The 23454-nt window shown below is 49.0% G+C and overlaps 1 protein-coding gene across 8 annotated transcripts in view; it reads right to left on the bottom strand.

Annotated features, from left to right (window-relative positions):
- Nucleotides 1-23454, bottom strand: part of HTR2C (5-hydroxytryptamine receptor 2C) — a 250560-nt gene that overhangs the window by 31876 nt on the left and 195230 nt on the right. The window contains exon 4 of one of the 8 annotated variants that reach the window (XM_053274332.1): nt 1901-2060. The exons of the other annotated variants lie outside the window; for them this stretch is intronic. The gene's annotated coding sequence lies outside the window, so the exon portion shown is untranslated. The remainder of the gene's footprint in view (nt 1-1900; nt 2061-23454) is intronic. 8 annotated transcript variants of the gene reach the window in all.

Raw genomic sequence — 23454 nt, 5'->3', positions numbered from 1 at the left:
CCCCACCCCGCCATCTCCGGTAAGTTGTTTGTTTTTTAAATTTAAATGTTCATGAACCACCACCACCCCGAACCGAACTGGGGTGTGTCTGTTTCAAGGAGGTGCCAGACCGAACTGTCCTTCGGGTCTGGTTCAGACTCGAACCAGACCCGACCAGCCAGTTCCATGCACACCCCTAGTTTAGGGCCAAGGGAACAGCCCTCCTGTGTTTCCAAAGTTGACTCCAAATGGGAGGAGAGCTGGTCTTGTAGTAGTAAGCATGACTTGTCCCCTTAGCTAAGCAGGGTCCACTCTGGTTGCATAGGAATGGGAGACTAGAAGTGTGAGCACTGTAAGATCTTCCCCTTAGGGGATGGAGCTACTCTGGGAAAAGAATAAAGGTTCCAAGTTACTCCCTGGCAGCATCTCCAAGATAGGGCTGAGAGAGATTCCTGCCTGCAAGCTTGGAGAAGCCGCTGCCAGTCTGTGTAGACAATACTGAGCTAGATAGACCAATGGTCTGACTCAGTATATGGCAGCTTCCTATGTTCCTGTGCTAACACAGCTGCTGCCAGTGATGTAGCTGCAAATTCAGAAGTGTGGGGGCTCTCCATGACAGCCGCCATGGCCATGCCCACCCGGACAGTCAGAGCACCCAAGCAGCCCTCCCTCCTCCACTACACACCCCTACACACAGGTGGCTGCTGCCTTTCCAGACTTCCACCTACAATTGGCTGCTAATTTCAGCCATGTTTGAAGGTCCAAAGAAAGCCCAAAATAAACCACTACCCTAAATGGAAGCATTTGGGACCATTCTACACAGCTTGAGGAGAAGCAGGACAGTCATATATAAAAAAAGGTGCAGACACCAGTTTCCCCCGAGATTCCATGTGGGCTAATAAAACTGGATGGAGAGTCAAATTCAAGAGAGCCAAGCTGGCAACTTTGCAAAAGAAGCCAGTGTTGCAACCAAAGAGAGGAAGGAACGTGGGACTCTGAGCGTGTGGCACGTGCTTTTCATGAGTGGAAAAGCAGGGAGCTACATTCCAGTTCAGCCCTGGTTCTTGTCACTTTGCTGCCTGTTGCTTGGAGGACCCTTTCTGGGTGGAAAGACATCCCATAAACCTATATTTAATGTGCATCTAAATGGCAAAATCTAAATTAGATCCATACTGCTTTTAGGCTTCACTGCCCTAGAGAGAGAGAATGCAGCTCCTGTGGAAAAGAAAGAACAATTCTCTTCTTCTGGAAGTTTCTCACATGGGGCTTTTAAAGCCCTTTTTTACTTGGATCTCCTCCGTAATGGAGGGGGTGCATTCACATATTGGCCAGATTTACCCCGAAGTCCCTGTGAGTTATCAGGGAGCAGTTCACACACAATTTGAGTTTTTCACTGTGCATTAGAGTGTAGCCCAATTTATATCAGAGGTTTTTTAAAAAAACTATTTGCATCAGTTTTTGGGGACAACTTTGAGTTTGCAGTAAAGCCTCCACATAAACTTACGGTAAATCCTGCTGTCTGTAAAGGTCCCCGGGCGTTTTTCACACAGCAGGCTTTACCACAAGTTTACTGTGAGGCTTTACTGACACAAAAAGTGGATTTTTTAACCCCGGACCTAAATTGGGCTACACTCTAACACACAGTGAAAACCCGAATTGTGTGTGAACTGCTCTCCAATAACTTACAGGGACTTGCGGGTAAATCTGGCCGATATGTGAACACACCCCCTCCATTCTGGGGATGCAAGCTTGAAGCCCTGGGTGAAAAATGCCCTAGAAATGAGCACCTGACCACCAGCTTTCCAGATTACACGCTACAACATCAGTAAAATGCTTCGGTTTGGCAGGATCATATTGAAAACGAACCCCAGAATCTCAAACTCATACAACAGGGAAATACAGCAACTGTTTTGCGACGCACCTGTAATGTTGTAGCACTATAACACAAAGATAAAATCCGAAAGAAGGCATCGGAAATGTCAACAGCACCTTGCTGTCAGTGCAGGGACTGCGGTGTCACAACACAGGAAGTACAGAAGCACACTTCGCAGATCCGTAGTGACACTGTTGTAAGGTTTGATCTGGAAAGTGCCCAGGAAAAAGAGCCATTGAGAAAACCACTTCCCACACCAAATATGTTTTTTAAAAACCCCAAACTGTAATTGGTAAAGGTAGGCCCTAATCTCATACTGGTTCTCTCCCACTCCAGCCCATTCTCCATTACATTATACCTGCCGTGGGTTGGGAACTTGAAGCAAACATGTAATTACAGCAATAAGGGCAACGGGGGCTCCATCAGAATGGGAGCAAGGACATAAACAATTAAGGCCCCCACCCAATTTCCAGCTTTGCGGGGGGGGGAATAATTCCTCCAAAACCTGGTACAGCCTATTATTAAGAGGGGAGCCAGGTAGAAGGGTTGTGATTAGCCGCAGCTCTTAGTGACAGAAGAATGGCTGCAGAGCAGGGGACCCATTGAAGGATTACACACTCCAAGAGAACGTGAGCAGCACTAATGATGGAAGCGTAGTTACAGAGCCTCTGCCAGAGAGAGCTTGGTGAGGGTTTTGAAACGACAAGGCTTGCTGGAGAAAGAGAGAGCCGGGGGGCGGGAGGGGGAGAGGGAGAAGAAATGAAAGAGCTTCTTGAAGACAAAAACATTTCCCGCTCACGCCGGGAAATGACAGCTTTTCTCCCTGTTCAAAATCCAGCATGCTAAAAAGCGTTTAGAGCAGGTGGGAGACAGCTCCCTCGCCTGCTCCCTGCACATATCGGTTACTGGAACTCCGAAGGTTTCTTTGCTTCCTTTCCCAAGGCGGCTCCTGTGTGCTGCTGTGCTGCTTCAGTCTATGTCCACAATGGAAGAACCAAGAGTTGGTTCTTGGGAAGTTTAAAAAACACAAACACATACCACCACAAAGGGCTGCTCGACAGCAGGAGCATCTCCAGACAGCAGGCTTTACTGTGGTTTTATTGTGAGGCTTTACTGCGAGTTCAAATTTGCCCCCAAAGAGCACGGCAAAAAGTGGATTTTTTAAAGAACTTAGGACATAAATGCTCTTTGGACGTATGCTCTAATGCGCAATGAAAAAACCTGAATCGTGTGTGGAATGCTCCCTGATAGCTCGTAGGGACTTCGGGGTAAATCTGGCCAACATGTGAATGCACACCTCCATTCCAGGGTGAGATGCAACCTAAAAGCCATGCTCTGGGGTGCTTTCCAGTTACATGCTCAACAGCGGCAAAATGCTTCGGTTTGGGCAAATCACATTCAAAACGTTAACACGTCACAGATACGTTGTGATCCCATTGCAGGGTCTAATCTGGAAAGCACCCAGCTAAGAGACAATCAGTGTGAGAGAATCCCTTCCAGACTTCCACCTAAAATCGGCTGGTAATCTCAGCCAAGTTTGCAGGTCCAAAGAAAGCGAAAAATAAACCACTGCCCTAAATGGAAGCATTTAGGATAATTCTACACATCTTGAGGGGAAGCAGGAAAGTCATATTTAAAAAACTGTCCAGACACCAGCTTCCCCTGAGATTCCATGTTGGCTAATAAAATTGGATGGAGAGTCGAATTCGAGAGAGCCAAGCTGGGAACTGTGTAAAATAAGCCAATGTGGCAACCAAAGAGAGGAAGGAACGAGGGACTCTGAGCATGTGTGGAGTGCTCCCCGATAGCTCACAGGGACTTTGGGGTAAATCTGGCTGATTCATCTGCTTGCATGTAGAAGGGCCCCTAGGTTCACTCCCTGGCAGCATCTCCAGGAAGCTTTTCACACGAGGCTTTTGAAGCCCTTTAACTCGTATCTCCTCTAGAATGGAGGGGGTGTGTCCACATATTGACTAGATTTACCCCCAAGTCCCTGAGAGTTATTGGGGAGAAGTTCACACACAATTTGGGTTTCCCCCTTAGGGGATGTGGCTATAGCTCAGTGGAAGAGGGTCCCCCAATTTATATCCGGGGTAAAAAAAAAATCCACTATTTGTGTTGGGTTTTTTGGACAACTTCTAATTCGCAGTAAAGCTCCCCCATAAACCTGCGGTATTTTATCTCATTTATTTATTTATTTATTTAACACATTTCTATACCACCCAAAACGCAGGTTCTCTGGGAGGTTTACAACAAAACAATAAAAACAACCAATAAAAAGATTTAAAACATTTCAACAATTAACATTTAAAATGTCAAAACTCTTAAAACACAATTAAAACAGTATCTAATTAAAAGCCTGGGTGAACAAATGGGTCTTGACTGCTTTTTAAAAAGTTGTAAGAGATGGAGAGGCTCTTATTTCAGCAGCAAGTGTGTTCCAAAGCCCCAGGGCAGCAATGGAGAAGGCCTGTTGGTAAACGGTAAAGCCTGCTGCACATAAAGGCCCCAGTTAGGGATGGGAAAGCCTCCTGCCTGAAACCTTGTAGAAATCACTGCCAGTCAGTGTAGATAATTCTGAGTTACATGGATCAAGGGTCTGACTCGGTATAAGGCAGCTTCCTACATCCCTAAGCATACATTTATCTGCAGCAAGCATGTCTTGTTTGCATGCACTTTGTACACTCTCCCTTTAGATCTCATGATCTCTCTCCTCCCACTGCATTTTGTGACTTCCATGCCAATTTCTTAATTCTGTGGAAAGGGTGAACCTGTCATCCCCGCAAATCTGCTCTGTGCCCAGATGGAAGGCTGTGTGGAAACCTTCCATGTGCTACTTTCAGTTCCATGGTGGAAGGGAGGTGGGATATAAAGCTAAACAATCAACAACACTCTGGAAGTTCAGGAAAAGAGTCTGGAGAAAGCAGGCATTTATCCTCAACAAGAATCCACTCCCAACTTACAGTATGCAAAAACCAGGCATTTCAAGCAGTATTTATTTGCACCATCTCTGTGTGTGCAACTTTGCAAAGTCCAAAGAGAGAGATCCCTGCTGCAGGGCTGTTGCAATACAGCAAAGGTGCAGTGGCGACCCATGAACGTACCGCTGGGGGGCGGGGGTCGCGGCGGGAGGCTTCTTTAAGGGTAAATGAATTCTGTGCTTACCTCCGCAGCTGCCGTACCTGAACGCTGTTCAGAGAAACACCCAGCAGCCCCTGCGGTGGGGAATTGCAGCTGCCACTCACCTTGCTGATATGGAGCCGAGCCCCCAGGTGAGTGGCGGCGGTGGTTCCCGCTTCTCTGAACAGCGTTCAGGTGTGGCGGCTGCGGAGGTAAGCACAGAATTCATTTACCCTTAAAGGTGCCTCCTGCCGCCGCCCCAGCGGTGCGTTCACGGGCCACCACTGCAAAGGTGGTCTTTGAGAGGAGATGCAAAGGAAGTGAAAGAGGAGTTGTCATGGAAGTGTACTGTGAGGCAGTTGCTTGCAGCCCTAAGCGGCAGCAAGGGAGAAAGGGAGGGGTGTTTTTTCAGGGAGTGGGAGATCTTTGGGGCTCTGGGAGACAGCTCCTGACAGAGGAGCTTTTTAAAGGAACAAGAGGTCTGCAGGGCTCTGAGAGGGAGGTTCCAGGAATAAAGGGCAGCAAGGGAGGAAGGGCAGGGTTATTTAAGGGAGCAGGAAGCCTTAAGGTGGCTAAGGCTGGAGGAGCGAAGCTCACAGGACATGCTTTAGCTAACTATGCCCAGTTAGTTATACCAGGGAGGGGTTGCCCTATCTGGATCCACCGAGAGTCCTAGCCAGTGCCAGCTTTCCATTGTCCAAGCTGTGTGTCACTCTAGTCCAGGGATAGGCAATCCTGGCTCTCCAGGGAGTTATTCACACATGGCTTCATGCCGCGGGGAATCTGCTTCGCAGCAGATTCACAGATGTTTAATTTGGGGGATTAAATGGACCAATCACATAGGCTCGGCTCCTCTCCGCCATCCCTGCAGATCTTTTTCTTGTGTGCGTTCCCACAGCTTGCCCGGGGTTTTTTTTCTCCAAACAATCACATCCCAGAGGAGGTGGTGAGAGACCTTTTTGTTGTTAGTTTGACAGCCAGTTATGGAAGACCGGCGAGACAAGTTGCCAAGCAGCCGGATCAAGCAACAGAGCGCTTAACCCAAACATGCTGAATCTGACCCAGATCTTTGCTGATTTTTATAATGGCAGCCTTTGTGACTGCCTTCATCACCTCATGTCCTCCCCACCACCCCCCCAGACCGTTTAAGAGGCCATGGAAGTTTACAGTAGAAATCATTGCTTTCTCTCTGTGATGAAGAAAAATGCAGCCCCATGGAATCACCTTAGACACAAAGGGCTCAGGCTGCATCGAACCTGTAGTCTCCATCGTTAAGCTTCATCCTCCAACAACATCTGCATATGTAAAGCCTATGGTGACCAGTGCGAGTTTTGAAAAAAGCCGAATTACTGGCAATGGCCTCTCCAAACATCAAAGGAGAAGTGGTGGGGCACACCAGAAAGCTTGGGGGTTTGGGGGTTGTTGTTTTTTAAAGCTGCTGCAAATAGAGGATTTTTTTTTTACCCCGGGCATAATTTGGGCCAACCTAGAATGCACAGCAGTAATTTGGGGGAAAGCAGAATTTTGTGTGTATTGGTCCCTGATAGCGCTCAGGGACTTTGGGGTAAATCCAGCTGATATGTGGACTCACGCCCTCCTTTCCAGAGGAGATGCGAACTAAGAGCCATGTGTGTAAAAGTCCCAGCCACTGTTCAGCTACAACTCCCATCATCCCTAGCCACAATACACTGACTCAGAGTTAGACTGGTTGCACCACCCACTGCCCAGCTGAGGGTGGCCTGGGTCGGATGCTCCCCCCTCCATCCGCCCCACCAGCCTTTCCAATCCCTGCAGTTTTATCTGTCTTGAATTCCCAGTAGTTATCAAAAGAGATGGCTGTGGGAGGAAGAAGGTTGCCCACCTTCCACAACTCTCCGGTGGCCACTCAACATCTTCCTGGAAACTCTTGGTACAGTCATGGGCAAAAGCTTTAAAGCCGGTGAGGAGGGGATCTATGAAATCTCAACATCTTTGGCCTTCTCATCAGTGAATACAGCACCCAGCACTTAACTGACTCTGAACAGTATATTAAGGGGGGAAATTAACATTTTTGCAATAAAAGTATGAATTATGCACCCATTACCAGCATTCGCTGTGAATTTCTTGGTTTCTGTTTCATCTCCTGGACCTTCCATTAGCTAATACTCAGCCTAATGCCAAGAACAACTGAGATCTCGACTTCACCATCGACCTGGACTTCAAGGGCCAGCTGTGTGAGCTATCGTGTTTGACGGATTGCTGGATGCACTAACCTCTCTGCCCCTCTGCCATTTTTTTCTTCTCCACCTCTCCCCCTCGAACCTCCCTTGCACCCAGAGCTAACCCTTCCTGTCCTATTCAGTTGACGTATCACTTCATTGCGTAGTTTTCCGGCTGTTGCTGCAACTCTGGCCCAGCAAGGAGAGGGGTCAGTATTGGAGGCTGGGGGAAATAGCCAACCCCCCCCGCTGCAACCACCACTCATTGCCCCCCATTTTGAAACCCCCCCTGCCCCCTCAGGAACTGAGTCTGTTGGCAAAACTGAAAACGCACACATGGTTTGTCCGTCCGTTTTTTGTTTCGAGGCTCGAGTATCAGCAGCAGACTTCCATCATGACTTGTGATCTCTGTTTGTTAAATCATTGTTGGTCTCCCCCACCAAATGGTGATACCCAGAATCCCACTCCCTCCCACCCCATTTCCAGAGTAACCCTGTTCCACACCATCGTCTCCTCCTCCTCCTCCTTCTCCAGTGCAAAGGTTGCTCAGTTATCTTGGTGTGGAGAATAGGAGTGTGATAGAATTTGGGAGTTACTGTTGTGGCTCAAGCTCTCTTTCTAGCTAAAAGACTCTGATCATCCAAATTATAAGTGCTTCTTTTCAGAATATTGGTTACCCTTTCTATATTTTATTGATGCCCCCAAACCTACATGCACAAGACCTGAAGGCTGAAAATGATTTTAAGGTTTTAACCTCTAAAGCCCTGAACAGCTTGGGACCAGGTTACCTGAGAGAGTGCCTTGCCCCATAAGTCCCAACCCAGACCTTAAGGTCTTCTTTGGAGGCCCTCCTCTGAGTGCCCCTGCCAAATGAGGTGAGGCGAGTGACTGATAGAGAGAGGGCCTTTTCAGTGGTGGCACCCTGTTTATGGAATAGCCTCCCCAGGAAGACTCACCTGGTGCCGTCACTTTGTTCTTTTAGATGCCAGATGAAGGCCTTTCTGTTCACTCAGGCTTTTTATAATTGATTTTTAAAACCGATTTAAAAAAAAAAGCTTTTAAAATGTTTTGAATGTTGTATTTTTTGTCTTGTGTTGTGATTTGTTTGCTGTGATTTATGTGTTTTTATTGGATGTTTTATTGGAGTGACCGAGAGTCGGACACGACTGAACGGATACGAAGATTGGATGTTTTTAAATGTGTTATGAGTTGCCAAGAGAACAATTTGTTATGGGGTGGCTAACAAAGTTCAATAACAACAGCAACAACAATAAAAATGGAATTTACAAATATTCTAAATGAATTTAGTGAAGTAATGATCATGAGTTGTTATATTTGTTTGTTCCTGAGCTGAGTTCTATGTGTGTGTGTGTTTTGGCAATTTTTTTTCTTTTGTACTTTTCTGCAAAATTAAAAAACAGAAAGTATAGGAAAAGAGGTAGCTGTTCTCCCGTCATCTTAACACAGGACAAGAAACTGATCGAAGGGGATCAAAACGGCTGACCGCAGTGATTCAAAGCCGCAGATGCAAAGGCCCTGCGGTGTAACCTTCTTGGTGAACCAGAATGACAGGACAAAGAAGCAATGAACGGATCAGCGCAATGTTGGGAGGGCCCAGCTGTGTCTGTCCATCCACTGAACAAACAGGGCTGTTTTTTGCTACTGAAAAATGATTCTTAAATTGCCTTGCGTTTTGTCAGGGAGATGATAGCAACGTGGACAGCCGAAAGTGGGGAGACAGCAGACTGTCAGTTTGACGAGGGAGAAAGCACACTGCAGGCTTCTTTGTGAGGCAAATGAGACTTTTTGGGGAGGGGAGAGAGAAACGCTTGCTTCTGCCACAGCCAGGTTGCTCTGTCTCCAAACAGCTCTGTGCAGACCGTTTCCCACGACTCGGTCTGAATTCGGATCGACCCGCCAGTCTACAAACCAGTTTGGCCAGCCAGTCGCTTACACCAGTGGTGGAACCAGCAGAATGGCGGCCTCCTGTTCTGCCCTGCCACCACGGCCCCACTGTGCATGCGCTATGTGCACAAGTGACTCCCCGTGCCGGTGACGTCACGCGCACACAGGGCGTGTCCAGGGCTCCAAAGAGCCTGTGCAAGTTCTCCGCTCCACTGCTCATTTGCAGCCAGCATTTGCTGGCTGACTGCATTATATCCCTTCCTCTCCCACCAGCAAGGGAGTGAAAGGGAAATAATGCGGGCAGGCAGCAAATGCTGGCTGGAAATGATGTCACAAGCAAAAGGGGCATGTCTGGGCTCTGATGAGCCCGCAAATGCTGGCTGCAAATTAGCTCTGGAGCACTGGGGTGGGCCCACCAGCAACCGGATCATGTGCACGGGGCATCTCATGCGTCCCTTTTCACTGGCAGCCTGGATTCTTTGAACCCTGCCGCTCACTCGTGGCTCCGCCTCTGGGCTCGATTCTGAACCAGCTCGAACCAGATCGAGCGAGGCATCTTTAAAAGTAATGAGAAGGTATTTCCAGGTTACTGGTCTGGTACCCCTCCTGTCCTGGAAAGGTGCAGCCCTCAGCTGCCTGGCCGTGCAGTGGCGATGGCATGGCTGCTGGCCCAGCACTCACTCACCTGGCCTCTGTGCATGTGCAGAGGCTAGTTTAGTGAGTGCCAGGCTGACAGCCTTGCTGCCCAACACACAGCCAGGCTCAGGGGCGGAGCCACCATTGAGCAGACAGGTTCAAAGAACCCGGGCCGCTGCCAATCAGGGGCTGCGCCTGGTGCCCCAGCCACACCCCCTGCATCTGATGTCAGACTCAGGGGGCGTGGCTTCACTCCCCAACAGGGCCACAGGGCCCTGTTTGGCGGCATATTCCGGCCAGTGCCACATTCCCAGCATGGCCAGCAACACTGAACGCAGCCCTGGCCGGTATTTGCTCTCAAACAGGGCTCCCTGTTTGGGAGCGAAGCCACGCCCCCTGCATCTGACATCAGGTGCAGGGGGTGTGGCTGTGGGGGCTGCCGGCAGGAGGATCATGGGCCGCTAGCTGGCTTCCTCCGACAGTGGCCAGGCTGTTGTGGGGAGCACTGCTGTGGGGCTAAAGCTTTCCAGGACAGGAGAGGTCCTGGACCTGGAAGCTGGAAGCAACTTTTCATTTACTCTTAAGGTGCCTCACTCTGCCCACCCCGCCTCAGTGGCACCTGCCCTTACCGGCCACCCTAACTTAAGTTTTATCCCCTTTATCTTACAAGCAACTTTCCCCGCACACATGGCCACTCAGACCAGTCTGCTGCTATCCTAGAAACAATGGCTAATTTGGGGTGATTAAAAAACAAGTTCAGAACTAGCCTTTCGCAGGGGATGATGCCAAGCTGGGTCATTTCCTATCATTCCGGTGGTACAATTCCCTGGCTTTCTTCCTAAGAAGCTTTCCCTCTGGGGAAACTGACCATACTGTGCACACATTTCTATGTTCGTTTGCATGCAGTTTTTTATTTTCTGTTTTTCCATCATCTTTTATCTTCTTTTTAGAAAAATAAAATCTCTTTATTGACAGTGATGTTAAAAGCTAAAGCTGATTTATGATTCTTAAATGTGGTTGGACTAAAAGCCTGACCCCGAGGGCTGCTTCTCAGGTCATGTTGGAAAGGCATTTTGGTATGTCTGGAGAGTTCTAACTCTGTCTAAAGATCTGAGGAAATGAGGTCACTGACTCACTCTCATTATGCCTTGACTCTTGTCAGGAGAAGCAGAGTCTGGAAGCCCACAAGCAGGACATGAAAGCTACAGCCAGTCCTGTACCGTTCCACTGATTGGTATTCAGGTATACTGCCATTGGACACGGAGGCTCCATCTAGCCATTATAATAAACAGCCAGTGGCAGACCCTTCTCCTCCATGAATTTGTCTAATACCTCTCTGGCAGATTCTCAGGCTCATACCCCTCTGGGCAGATTCCAGAAGGTGTCATTTGGAGATTGTTGCTCTATGAAGAGAAAGCTTTTGTTTGGTGTCCCTCAGGGCTCCATTCTGTTTCCAGTGCTTTTTAACTACATGAAACTGCTGGGAGAGATCATTGTGGATTTGGTGCAGGGTGTTATCAGGATGCTGATGACACCCAAATCTATTTCTCCACGTCAACTTCATCAGGCAATGGCATAACCACCCTAAATGCTTGTCTTGAGGCAGTAATGGGCTGGATGAGGGATAAAAAACTGAGACTGAATCCAAACAAGATGGAGCTGCTCATTGTAGGAAGCCGCAGTTCGGGAAATTTGTTGTTGTTGTTGTTGTTGTTATTATTATTATATGCGATAGCTCTGCCAGTACTGGATTGGATTACATTCCCCTGGAAGAAACAGGTATGCAGTTTGGGAGTACTTCTGGACCCAACCCTCCTTTGATACCTCAGGTGGAGGCGGTGGCCAGGAGTGCTATCTATCAGCTTCAGCTGGTTCACCAACTGTGCCCTTTCCTGGAAGTGAGTGGCCTTAAGGCAGTGCTGCACATGCTGGAAACCTCCAGGCTTGACTACTGCAATGCGCTCTACATGGGGCTGCCTTTGTACATAGTCCTGAAACTGCTATTGGTGAAGAATGCTGCTGCCAGATTGGTCTCTGGGTTGTCCCGAAGAGACCATATTACTCTGCCTTTAGAAGAACTACACTGGCTACCAATAGGTTCTCAGGCAAAATACAAAGTGCTGGTTATTACCTATAAATCCCTTAATGGCCTGGGCCCAGGGTATTGAAGAGAACACCTTCTTCGTTATGAACCCCGCCACCTATTAAGATCTTCAGGGGTGCTTTGTCTGCCGCCGGCTTGTCTGGTGATGACTCAAAGGTGAGCCTTCTCTGTCATTGCCCATGAGCTGTGGAAGACACTTCCTGCTGAGCTTAGAGCTGCTCCATCCTTGTTGCCTTTGTAGGAAACAACTGAAGGCACATCTTTTTGGCCAAACTTTCCAAAGCTATTTAGTGGTTTTTAGCTATTTTAATTTGAAATTTTACAATTGTTTTAAAAAAATTTTAAATTGTTTTAAATTGTTTTAAAATTTCTTGGTTTGTTTTAATGTTATAAACTGCCTAGTGACTTAGATAGTGAGTGGCATACAAATATAATAAACAAACAAACAAATGATTCCTTTCTAAAGCCAAAGGCCATCATTATAACTTGTGAAAGCAAAGTCTGTAAAACAATTCTGTGTTGGGTGTAGTGGTTAGGGTGCTGGGCTAGGAGTGGGGAGACCCGAGTTCAAATCCCCATTCAGCCATGATACCTGCTGGATGACTCTGGGCCAGTCACTTCTCTCTCAGCCCAACCTAATTCATAATCTTGTGGTGAGAATAAAAACAACCATGTGCACCACTCTGGCTTCCTTCGAGGAAGAGTGGCATGCAAACATAAAAACAAAACAAATAAATGTACCATACATCAGTTTCACTGAGTTACTCTTCATATTATGAGAAAGTGGTTAGAAAATCTGGTCTCGCTTCCCCCCACACCATGCAGGATTTTATGGAAGACAGCGAGGGAGGGAGGTATACTTGGGGGGAGTTGGAGCCTCAGTGGTCCTTGGCCTGGCTCCTGTTGTTGGCCTCCATTTTGAGGCCAGATTCAGACAAAATAGACAACCGGAGGTCCTCCAGTTTCTGAAGCCACATATTCAAATTCAGAAAACTGGAGTTAGGGGCAAAAAGGGACCTGCAATTTCCCTCACCAACTTCTCTCTGAACCTTTGGTCAGAGTGGAGTTTCGCCACCTTAAGAGAGGAGAGCTGGTCTTGTGGAAGCAAGCATGACTTGTCCCCCTAGCTAAGCAGGGTCTGCCCTGGTTGCATCTGAATGGGAGACTAGAAGTGTGAGCACTGTAGGATATTCCCCTCAGGGGATGGAGCTGCTCTGGAAAAAGCAAAAGGTTTCAAGTCCCCTCTCTGGCTTCTCCAAGATAGGGCTAAGAGAGATACCTGCCTGCAGCCTTGGAGAAGCTGCTGCCAGTCTGTGTAGACAATACTGAACTAGATAGACCAATGGTCTGACTCAGTATAAGGAAGCTTCCTATGTTCCTAAAAACTCCAGATTTGCAGTCCCAGGGTTACATCTGAATGCGAGCACCGCAGTTTGGGCCCTATGGAACCGGAGTTGAGAGAGGAAGCTCCTCCCTCACTCCAGCCCAATTGGCTGTGTGGGCTGTCCTCCTGTCGATCAGGAAGCCCACACAGCCAGCTCCCCTGCCTCTCTGCAGTCTTGCTCTCCCTGTCATCCGAACACGGATGGGAGAACAGGAGGAGGGCAAGGGAGCCGTGGTTCTGCATTATGTCTGAACTGGGCCATAGCCGCCCATTTGCCAACCTCTCTCTTCCCCTTTGCTGTTCCTGGGCTGCAAAGATGTCAAGAACTTCTGAAGGCAGCCACTTCTGGAGTGGATCTTTTCTTTGCAAGAAAATTCACCTCCCACTCAGAAACATCGCCTGCCGCCCGCAAGCCCTCCTGGAGGCAGCAGGCAGGCAGGGAGTGTATCTGAGCAAGGCAACTGATCAAGGGATTGCTCAGGTGCCTGGGACATTTATTTGCACTGCAAATTAAAAAAAAAAGGCTTCCCTCCCTACTCCTTCCGGCACACCTTCAAGCTGCAAGCTGGGAACGCTGACCACTTTAAGCCTCAACATGTACCTTCCTGCTCGAAGAAGGCAGAGAGCTTGATGAGCAGAGACCGGCTACTCACCCACAGCCCTTGGAAATATTATTCACGGAATCCACCTGGGTGTGTGTGCATGTGCTTAAGTCAAAAAGCCTTCCCCCAGTTTCCCTCCCCCTCTCCCCACTGCACAAGCTCTGCACACAGATTGAACTCTCCAAGGGGGAAAAAACGGTATTTGGTATTTGGTTTTGTTTTTTGCCTGTGGCAGAGAAAGGAAATGAGGCATTTATCCACAGAGTGGCAACTTCTCTTTAAGCGACTCCCTGGGCTGTCTTCGGCTTTGCCGCTACCAGCTCTTTGGAGTGCAATTAATGTGTAGAGGTTAAGAATAAACACCGCTGGAGCTTTTATTTCCCCCTTTTTTTTTACCTGAAGCTTTAACATCCTTCAGGGAACATCACCATGTTGGGAAAGGCTCCGAGGCCTTTCTGTACGGCAGGCTGATTAAAGAGGACTCCTTCCTGCCAATCTGGGTCAGCGTTGTGGCGGGAACAAACGGGCCTTACCCTGAATGCCATGGCCCCAATGCGGATGTCCCTCCCCAGCTCCTTTTGACTAAAGAAAAATAAGCTGATCAGGGCCAAAGGTGTATTTGATGTCATATGTAGTTTGCTCCTAAGTTCAGAAACTAGATAGGAATATGGCCAGCACTTTCCATCAGCAGCCTCTTCTGGGCCACTGCAGAAACACAGGGACACGACCCATAAGAGGCATACCATTGGCCCATCTAGTTCAGTGTTGCCTGCTTTGGCCGGCAGCAGCTCTGCTCCATCAGGTCTTGCAAAACGGAGGAACTGCCAGGAACTGAACCCGTAAGTTATCCAGACATGGCTTCATGCTGCAGGGTATCCGAAGAGCGAATCTGCTTCACAGCAGATTTGAAGCTATTTAATTCCGGTGATTCGACGTGCCGTTCACATAGGGTCGGCCGCTCTCTGCATTCCCTGTGGATCTTTTCCCCACAGCTTGCTCCGGGGTTTTTCTCCAACCACTCACATCCCAGAGGAGGAGGCGTGAGATGCCTCCCAGAAAGAAATCCATCAACACTTTTGTAGCACTTAGCTACAAAATGATCGTGCTGTCATAAGTTGGGAGGGAGGGCAGAGGCCAAGAGCTGAGAGACCACTTCCTGAAACTCTGGAGAGCCCCTGCCCGTCAGAGCGGACAATACTGAGCTAGGTGGACCAAAGGACGGACTCAGTGGGTGGCAAGTTCCTGTGTTTTCTATGGGCTGCTTTGTATTTCCAAAACAGCAGCGGTGTCTGTGCTTCCCTCCCAGTGCGATCCAGCCATTTCTTCAGCGGCTAATTTGCTGTCAGGGCGCCCGAGCTAACGATCTGCTAATCGCTCTAGCTCCTGTGCATCTTGTTCTGTCTTGTTGGGCAAAGCCCTTCGATTATAACTGATCATACCCATGGCCCTCCCTCTCTTTGTCTGGAGGCTTGTCGCCAGTGGGTTCCTGCACCCTCTTTCTGGGTGCGCATCTGTCGTCCGGGCGCCTGTTCCAGGTTCCACTCCCTTGGTCCAGAAAAGCAGAGGAGGAGAAGCTAATTAAAAACTGCCGGTGCTGGAAGGTTTGGAGCGTACTCAGCAGCGAAAGAGAAGCGTTTTGTGGCAAGGAAAACCTATTTTACAGTCATAGGAGCAGAATGAATGAAGGTGTACATTAAGGGAGGGGGAGGGGGAGAGATGCTGCTGTTGTGATGGTGTCATCAATTGTTAACTGATCTGATGTTTTTAATGATTTTAATTGTAAACTGCCCAGATTTTTGGGTGGTACAGAAATATTATAAATAAATAAATAAGCGCAGCAATTGTGTGCGGCTGCATTCAGCAACCTCAGTGTGCCCAGATAATGCTGCAACTCTTTCTATGCGATGGGCAGGGACTCCGAAACCCACAAGGAGCTGTTGCTCTGCTGGGCTTGTTGCCCCTAGAGCAGACAATAAGGAACACAGCTGTCAAACTCGCCTTCCTTGCGGAAGACCGGCAAGACAAGTTGCCAAGCAGCGCCCCCTACTGACTCTTGGCGTTCTGAAAATCCATCCAGCAATTTTTATTTTTTTTAAAAAACAACACACGTAAGTGCGAGTTTTGAAAAAAGCTGAATTATTGGCAATGGCCCCTCCACACATTGCCGAGAAGCATTGGGGCATACCAGAAGCCTCGGCTTTTTTTAAAAAAATGCCCCTGAAAATTATTTACCCCAGACATAATTTGGGCTGAGCATAGAATGTGCAGCCCTAATTCGGGGGAAACCAAAATTGGGTGTGAACTGGTCCCTGATAGCCTGCTGCGACTTTGGGGTCAATCTGGCTGATATGTGAACTTGCACCTTCCATTCTGGAGCAGATACAAGCTAAAAGCCATGTGTGTAAATGTTCCTGAGGCATGAGAAGCTGCTGCTCTGCTGCTCAGCGGAGCCCTATTTACCCCCCTGAAAAACCACTTGAACCCATTCCTGTGTGGCTGCGCCCACTGTTTAAAGAACCACCATTCCAAAAAACCCCTCACTCACTGCGGCAAATGAAATGTCCCAGAAATGCACCATTTCTCAACTTCAAAATGCACCATTTCCTCCAAAATATTTTTGAATAGGAAAAGCTTGAATATGATTTTGAATATGAAAAGCCAGGCAGGGAAGATTGGTCCCTGCCAACTGGGAAAAGAGGCACCTTCTCAAGTGATGATGGCTCTCTTGCATTTACTATTAAAAATAGGTATCGAAAAATAGGTATCGGCTTTTCAATAAGAACAAAGATTCACAAAGATTCACTATGTAAGTTTACATAGCAAAAAGAATGGGGAAATGACTCCCAATCTAAAACAGAAGCCACACAAAGGAGACACCAGCAATAGCCACTGGGAGGGATGCTAGGGAACACTGGAAGCTGCATTATACCAAGTCAGACCATTGGTCCATCTAGCTCAGAACTGCCTACACTGACCGGCAGCATCACTCCAAGGTTTCAGGCAGAGGAATCTTCCCAGCCCTATGTGGAGATGCTGCCAGGGAGTGAACCTGAGACCTTCTGCATGCAAAGCTGAGCTCTGACCCTGTTCCCTGGTGGGGAAAATCTTACATCAGATAGTACTCACATGGAGTTACCCATCCAAATGCAAACTAAGGTGGATCCTGCTTAGCAAAGGGGACAATGCATGCTTGCTACCACAAAACCAGCTGTCTTCCCCATATGTTGGGCTGAAGGGGGACAGTTGCTCTCCCTCCGCTACAGAGTAGAGAGCCGCCATTTCCAAAGGTGCTTCTTGGCCCAGTTAGCAGGGCAATAGCACAGCTGAGTGCACCCGCCTGTCCCAATTGCCGAAGGAACCCAAATGGCGACGGCTCGGGATTTGGGACATTCTGTGGTTCCAAAAGAGTTTTCTCATCAGGGCGCTGCTCTTGCTCTTCTCTTCTGTCCTTGCTGCTCTTCCGTTCCTCCTGCTCTTCTCCTCTCTTCCCCAGCAATGAACCCAACACAATTTCAAGCCATGACGAATCACAAGGTCTCCACTGGCCGCCTTCCCATGAAGTCAAAAACACAACCCTGACTCAGTCCCCGGCAATGAACCCGACAGTGTAAAAACACCGACTATTAAAAACACCCTCCGTCAGCAGCGCGATGCTGTGTGAATCCTCAATGAAGCTGCCATCTCCGCGGGGTGCTTTTCCCTTCCTCCCGCATTCTGCGCTCGAACAATGCCTGTCCTCCCACACGGCCTCTCTGGAGAACTGACAGCTGAATTACATTCATATTTCCCCGAGGTGCTTGTGCTGTGCAGCTCCGAGAGAGGCCTTTTTACCAGCTGCTCCCGCGAAGCTCCGGTCAGGCCCCGGGAAAGGTGTGTGGCCCGTCCGTAAGCCGTGGGATGCCCAGCCGCCTGCTAACCTGTCATGGCAGTGTCGTCATGGGTGGTCCGTGGCAAAAGGCCCAGGCAGTCCCCACTTGCGCCAGCATCCTGCCCAAAGAAACCAGGACCGCCACTAACTGCAGGGACTCCTGCTTCACATCCCCTCCAAGGCGCACCGTCCCAAGGACAGCCACTCCAGGTCTCACAGAAGAGCGTTCTAGAGATGTGTGCCATTTATCCCCTCTGCTTATTTACAGCTACGAAGACGAAAGAGGCAGGGCGTACAGGATCCCTATTAGAAACACAGCACACAGTGGATCCAGTAGATACTAATACAAACTAGCTGGGCCAGGTGCAGAGCATCAGTGCCTCTAGTTTGCCTCAGCCATTCCCCACCCTGCATGCCTGCACACCAATGGCGCTTATTTTTAGCCAGCCACCCGCCCTCCCACTGGCCGCCTCGGCCCGCCACCTCCTCTCGCCCACCGACCAGCCCGGCACCTCCCGCCAGCAGCCACCTTTTCTCTCCAGCTGGCTGGCTAGCCTGCTGCTTCCTCCAACAAGCCGCCGCAGTTCCTCCCGGTGGCTGGCAGGCCCAACACCTCCTCCAGCCCACCACCACACCCCCCGCCCGCCATTATGGTTTCCTTCCCCGCGGCTATTATTAGACCTCTTCTGAAGAAGCCTGCATCAGATCCCTCAGAGTTAAGCAACTAGAGGCAGATTCTCCAGAGTTACAGGCAGGAGTCTCTCTCAGCCATATCTGGAGATGCTGCCAGGGAGGATCTTGGAACCTTCTACATGCAAGCAGGCAGATGCTCTTGCCAGAGCAGTATCATCCCCTGAGGGGAATCTCTTAGAGTAGTCTTCCATTCATATGCAAACCAGGGCAGATCCTGCTCAGAAAGGGGGATCATTCATGCTTGCTACCAGCAGACCAGCTTTTTTCTCCTAGACCAGCTCTCCTCTTCTTAGCTAATCACTAACATCATATAACTGACATCACTAACACATACCTGAATATGTCCATAATGACCACAGCCGAAACCCACTGTATATCGGTTTTGAAAGCTTTGTCAGGTGTCCAAGTTGTTTCAAATAGCAGGAATAAAATGATGTCTCTTGTCAAACAAGTGTCCTTGGGTTTGGAGAAAATCAGTGGAATTATTCCAAAAACGTATCTCCAGTTCTTCAAAGACAAATGTGTCCTACAAGACATAACATAATATCATCGCTCATTATGTGTGTCTTGTTGGATACATTTGTCTTTGAAGAACTGGAAACATATTTATCTTTTTATAGATACACGGGCATTTATGTTTTTGTATCCTGAACATTTGTATTTATTCCATTTATATGTAATATTTATATTTATTCCATTTATATGTAATATTATTTATTATATTTATTTATACGGCATTAGCCGTGTCTATGTTTAATTAGTGTATATTGGATGTTGTGGTGTTTGGCCTGTTTACAGATATAAGCCATGAGCAGTCTGGCCAAAGTGCGCCCACTTAAAGGCGACCTCACAAAATGGCACACACTCTGACCAGCTACAGACCATTCCTCTATTAACTACTAGGGATGTGTCCGAATCGCCAATTCAGCTGCCCGAATCACCGGCACCTCCCTTTAAATTCGAGGGCTTACACAGCCCCTTTAAAGCAGAGGAGAGCAGGTCTGTACCTGCTCCTCCTATGCTCCCTGCCCTCCTGCCCCCCCCCAGCTATGCCCGCATGCTGGCAGGGTGTCTCCCAGCTGCACAGCGCCGGCACGCACATGGCCTCTGCAGCTGGGAGACGGCCCACCAGCGTGTGGGCATAGCTAGGGGGAGCGCCAGGATGGCGGCAATGACAGTGAGCAGAGGAGGAGCAGGTACAAACTTGCTCTCCTCCGCTTTAAAGGGACTGTGTGAGCCCTCGGATATAAAGGGAGGTGCCGGCGATTCGGACAGCCGAATCACGTTTTGGCACATCCCTATTAACTACTTTCTCAGTCTCAGCCATTTGTCTCTAGCCCCCACCCAAGCAGGCATAGCTAGTAGTTCTCAACCTCCCTTGTTCATCAGCGAAACATCTTCTAGCCTCCGCCACCTTTAGAAACAGCAACTGATCACCAAGTGGCTACTGTAAGATATTCCTCTTAGGGGATGGGGACGCTCTGGGAAGAGCATCTGCATAATTTATATGGAGCCAGACCACTGGTCTATCTAGCTCAATATTGTCTGAACTGACTGGCAGCAGCGGCCCAAGCGCTCAGGCAGGAGTCTCCCCCGTTCTACCTGGAGATGCCAGGAATTCTTGAATCTGGGACCTTGCGAATGCAGAGCATACCACTGAGCTATGGCCCCTTCTTCATGCAATTGCAAGTGCAAGATGCCGAGGGACGCAACGCAGGGACTCAGGCAGGCATCTTCCTCCCTGCACCACCAGAGCAACCTCCAGGCCAAACTAGTTAGCCAAATGACTACATCATCCCCAGCTGCAATGGCCTTGGTCATTAGCTGGGGACAATGGGAGTTGTAGTCCAACCACATCTGGGGAGCCAAGTTTGAGAACCCATGGGTTGCTGGCCTCATTTCTCCTACTCTGCAGCGCCACCACTGTGCTGGCCAGAGTGGGTACTGCGGCTTACCAGCTTAGTTAGACCAGCTGACTAGAAGAACCACTAGAGCCCTGGCTAACCCTATAGAACTGTTGATCCGGACCTGGTTTACTTCATCTTACTAAGCAGCAGGACAGGCTTTCAACTGTCCAACTGTCCAAGCAGCAGAACAGGCTCCCAACAACTTCTACCGAACCTGGTGTCCAACCACCAGCCTGTTCCCAGCTTCATGTTCTGCCTTTGGTCCTTTTGATCCTTGGATGCCTGACCTAGCCGCTGACCATGGCCTGGCAACCATACCACATGCCCTATGGTCTCTGCGATCCACACCTGCCTGTGCCAAGACTGCACCTCCAGCTGCTACCAGTCTTTGGCCAAGGCCTGACAGCAAGTTTCCACAGACATCTCCCCTTGATGCAGCGCACGGATCTTCTCTTGCAGGGTGACCAAGAGCTGCCTCATCTGTTGCTCATGTCTGGGGAATACCCACCATCTACTTTAAGGGGAGACATGATCAAGGTGTATACAATTATGCATGGAGTGGAGAGGGTGCTCAGAGAGAGATTTTCCTCCATTTCTCACAGCACTAGAACCAGGGGTCACCTCATGAAACTGAAGGTCGGGAAATTTAGGACCGACAAGAGGAAGGACTTTTTCACACAGCACATAATTAGTCTGTGGAATTCCTTGCCATGGGATGTGGAGAGGAGAGGAGAGCTGGTCTTGTGGTAGCAAGCATGACTTGTCCCCATAGCTAAGCAGGGTCTGCCCTGGTTGCATATGAATGGGAGGCTTGATGTGTGAGCACTGCAAGATATTCCCCTCAGGGGATGAAGCCGCACTGGGAAGAGAAGAAGGTTCCAAGTTCCCTCCCTGGCAGCATCTCCAAGATAGGGCTGAAAGAGATTCCTGCCTGCAACCTTGGAGAAGCTGCTGCCAGTCTGTGAAGACAGTACTGAGCTAGATGGACCAATGGTCTGACTCAGTATATGGCAGTTTCCTATGTGGTGATGGCCACCAGCTCAGATAGCTTTAAAAGGGTCTTAGACACATTCATGGTGGACAGGTCGATCAATGGCTACTAGTCTGGTGGCGGTGGGCCACCTCCAGCTCAGAGGCACGATGCCTCTCAATACCAGTTGTAGAGGAGCAACAGCAGGAGAGAGGGCATGCACAGACCTCTTGCCCGTGGGCTCCCCAGAGGCATCTGGTGGGCCACTGTGTGAAACAGGATGCAGATGGGCCTTGGGCCTGATCCAGCAGGGCTGTACTTATGTTCTTAATGAAAAATGTCCTTTGGAGGAGGAGGAGGAGGAAAGGGCCAAAATGCATCTTCTTTTACCACCTTCAGGCCTCCATCGGCCACAGAGCCAGCGAAACATAAAGATTTATGACCTGTCTTCTCTCACCTCCTCAAGGTTCCTGCATTTCAGTTTTCCAGCTCAGTAAGCTTGTCAACAATCAACACCGCACCTGCCATTTCTCCTCAAAGCAGAAGACATCGCGCAAGTTGTGTGACCACAGCTCTGCAGCTGTTAAAACGCTTGCAGTGCACAAGCAGAGCGAGAAAAGTGAGACTGTTGCAGAGACAGGATCCTCTCCGACAGACTTCTCTGCAGGGTGAGGGTGATTTTCATAGGCCGTTGGTCCCCTTGGGTGTTTCCCTTCTTGCTGTCTGAAGTGAGGCTGGAGATCTCCTCCGTCCTGTGCTGGGAGGGATGGCTCCACAGATATCAGGTTCACTTTTGCATTTCTTAGAGAATGAGGGAGAAGCCATTTCCGGAAGCAACCATAGCCCAAGCAGGAAGGAAATTTTAGCAGGCATCACCAGAGCTTGCTCTGAAGGAAACTGAATATTGTCATTCCCAGACTCCGGCTTTCTTCAGCAAAGGTAAAGGTAAAGTGTGCCATCAAGTAAGTGTCGACTCCTGGCGCCCACAGATCCCTGTGGTTTTCTTGGGTAGAATCCAGGAGGGGTTTACCATTGCCTCCTCCAGCGCAGTTTGAGATGATGCTTTTCAGCATCTTCCTATATCGCTGCTGCCCAATATAGGCATTTCCCATAGTCTGGGAAACATACCAGCAGGGATTCGAACCGACAACCTCTGGCTTGCTAGTCAAGTCATTTCCCCGCTGCGCTATTAGGTGGCTAATGGCAAGGGTTCCCACCCTTGGGTCTCCAGATGTTATTGGACTACAACCATTCCCAGCCACAGTGGTCAAAGGTCATGGAGTTGGTCCAACTACATCTGAAGTCCAACCACAGCTATCCTTTGATTTCCCCAGCTATGGTGAGAAGATGTCCGAGTAGACTCCTAGGAGGCAAAAGCTGTGGGATGCTTTTCCTTTAGAGCAGGGATTCTCAACCTTGGGTCCCCAGATGTTATTGGACTTCAACTCCCATAATCCCCAGACCCAGTGGCCTTTGGTTGGGGATTATGGGAGTTGAAGTCCAAGAACTTCTGGGGTCCCAAGGTTGAGAAGCTCTGGCCCTCCTGCAGATGTTGGCCTACAACTCCCATAATCCCTGGCTATTGACCACTGTGACTGGGGATTATGGGGATTGTAGTCCAAAAACAGCTGGTGGGGGCAAAGTTGAGCAGGCCTGCTCTAGAGGAAAGCAAACTTATTCTGGAAACTTCTAAAACCTCCGTCAGCACAACCTGCGCAGTCATTTGCATTTGCAGAGCTCTCTGCACGATAGTGCTCAGATACTTCTCCAGCTCCTTCCAGCGAGGTGACTGACAGCTTCTAAATACCGTGCCTTTCATAACAAACATGATTGACAACCCCTTGGTGGTGGATGGACCAGCCAAATGAACATCGTTATTGTTCGCTTGTAATTACCCAACTTTTTAATGTTGTTGTTGGAGGCATTTGTTACCGTTCCCAGGCAGAAACACTGACGGAGCTCTGAGAATAATTTACTGAATTATTCTCAATCATTCTTATGGTGGGTGGGGGGTCTGATTCTGCAAGCCACACAAGGCTCAGATGTTCTTTTTCGGCCGGGTACCATTAGCAGTGATGATTATCATGCCTTCTATTCATCCTCTCCATGCCAGCTGGGTGTTTATAAACCATGATCATGTCCTCCATGCTGTCCTATTCTCTGTAATCCCCAACTAGGCATCTTTTTTATTTGTAACAGAGCTAGCCCAGGCATG

This window comes from Hemicordylus capensis, chromosome 11 (genome assembly GCF_027244095.1).
Source record: "Hemicordylus capensis ecotype Gifberg chromosome 11, rHemCap1.1.pri, whole genome shotgun sequence".
NCBI classification, from domain to species: Eukaryota; Metazoa; Chordata; class Lepidosauria; order Squamata; family Cordylidae; genus Hemicordylus; species Hemicordylus capensis.
The sequence above is the reverse complement of the archived record's forward strand: the minus strand, read 5'-3'. Positions and strand labels throughout refer to the sequence as shown.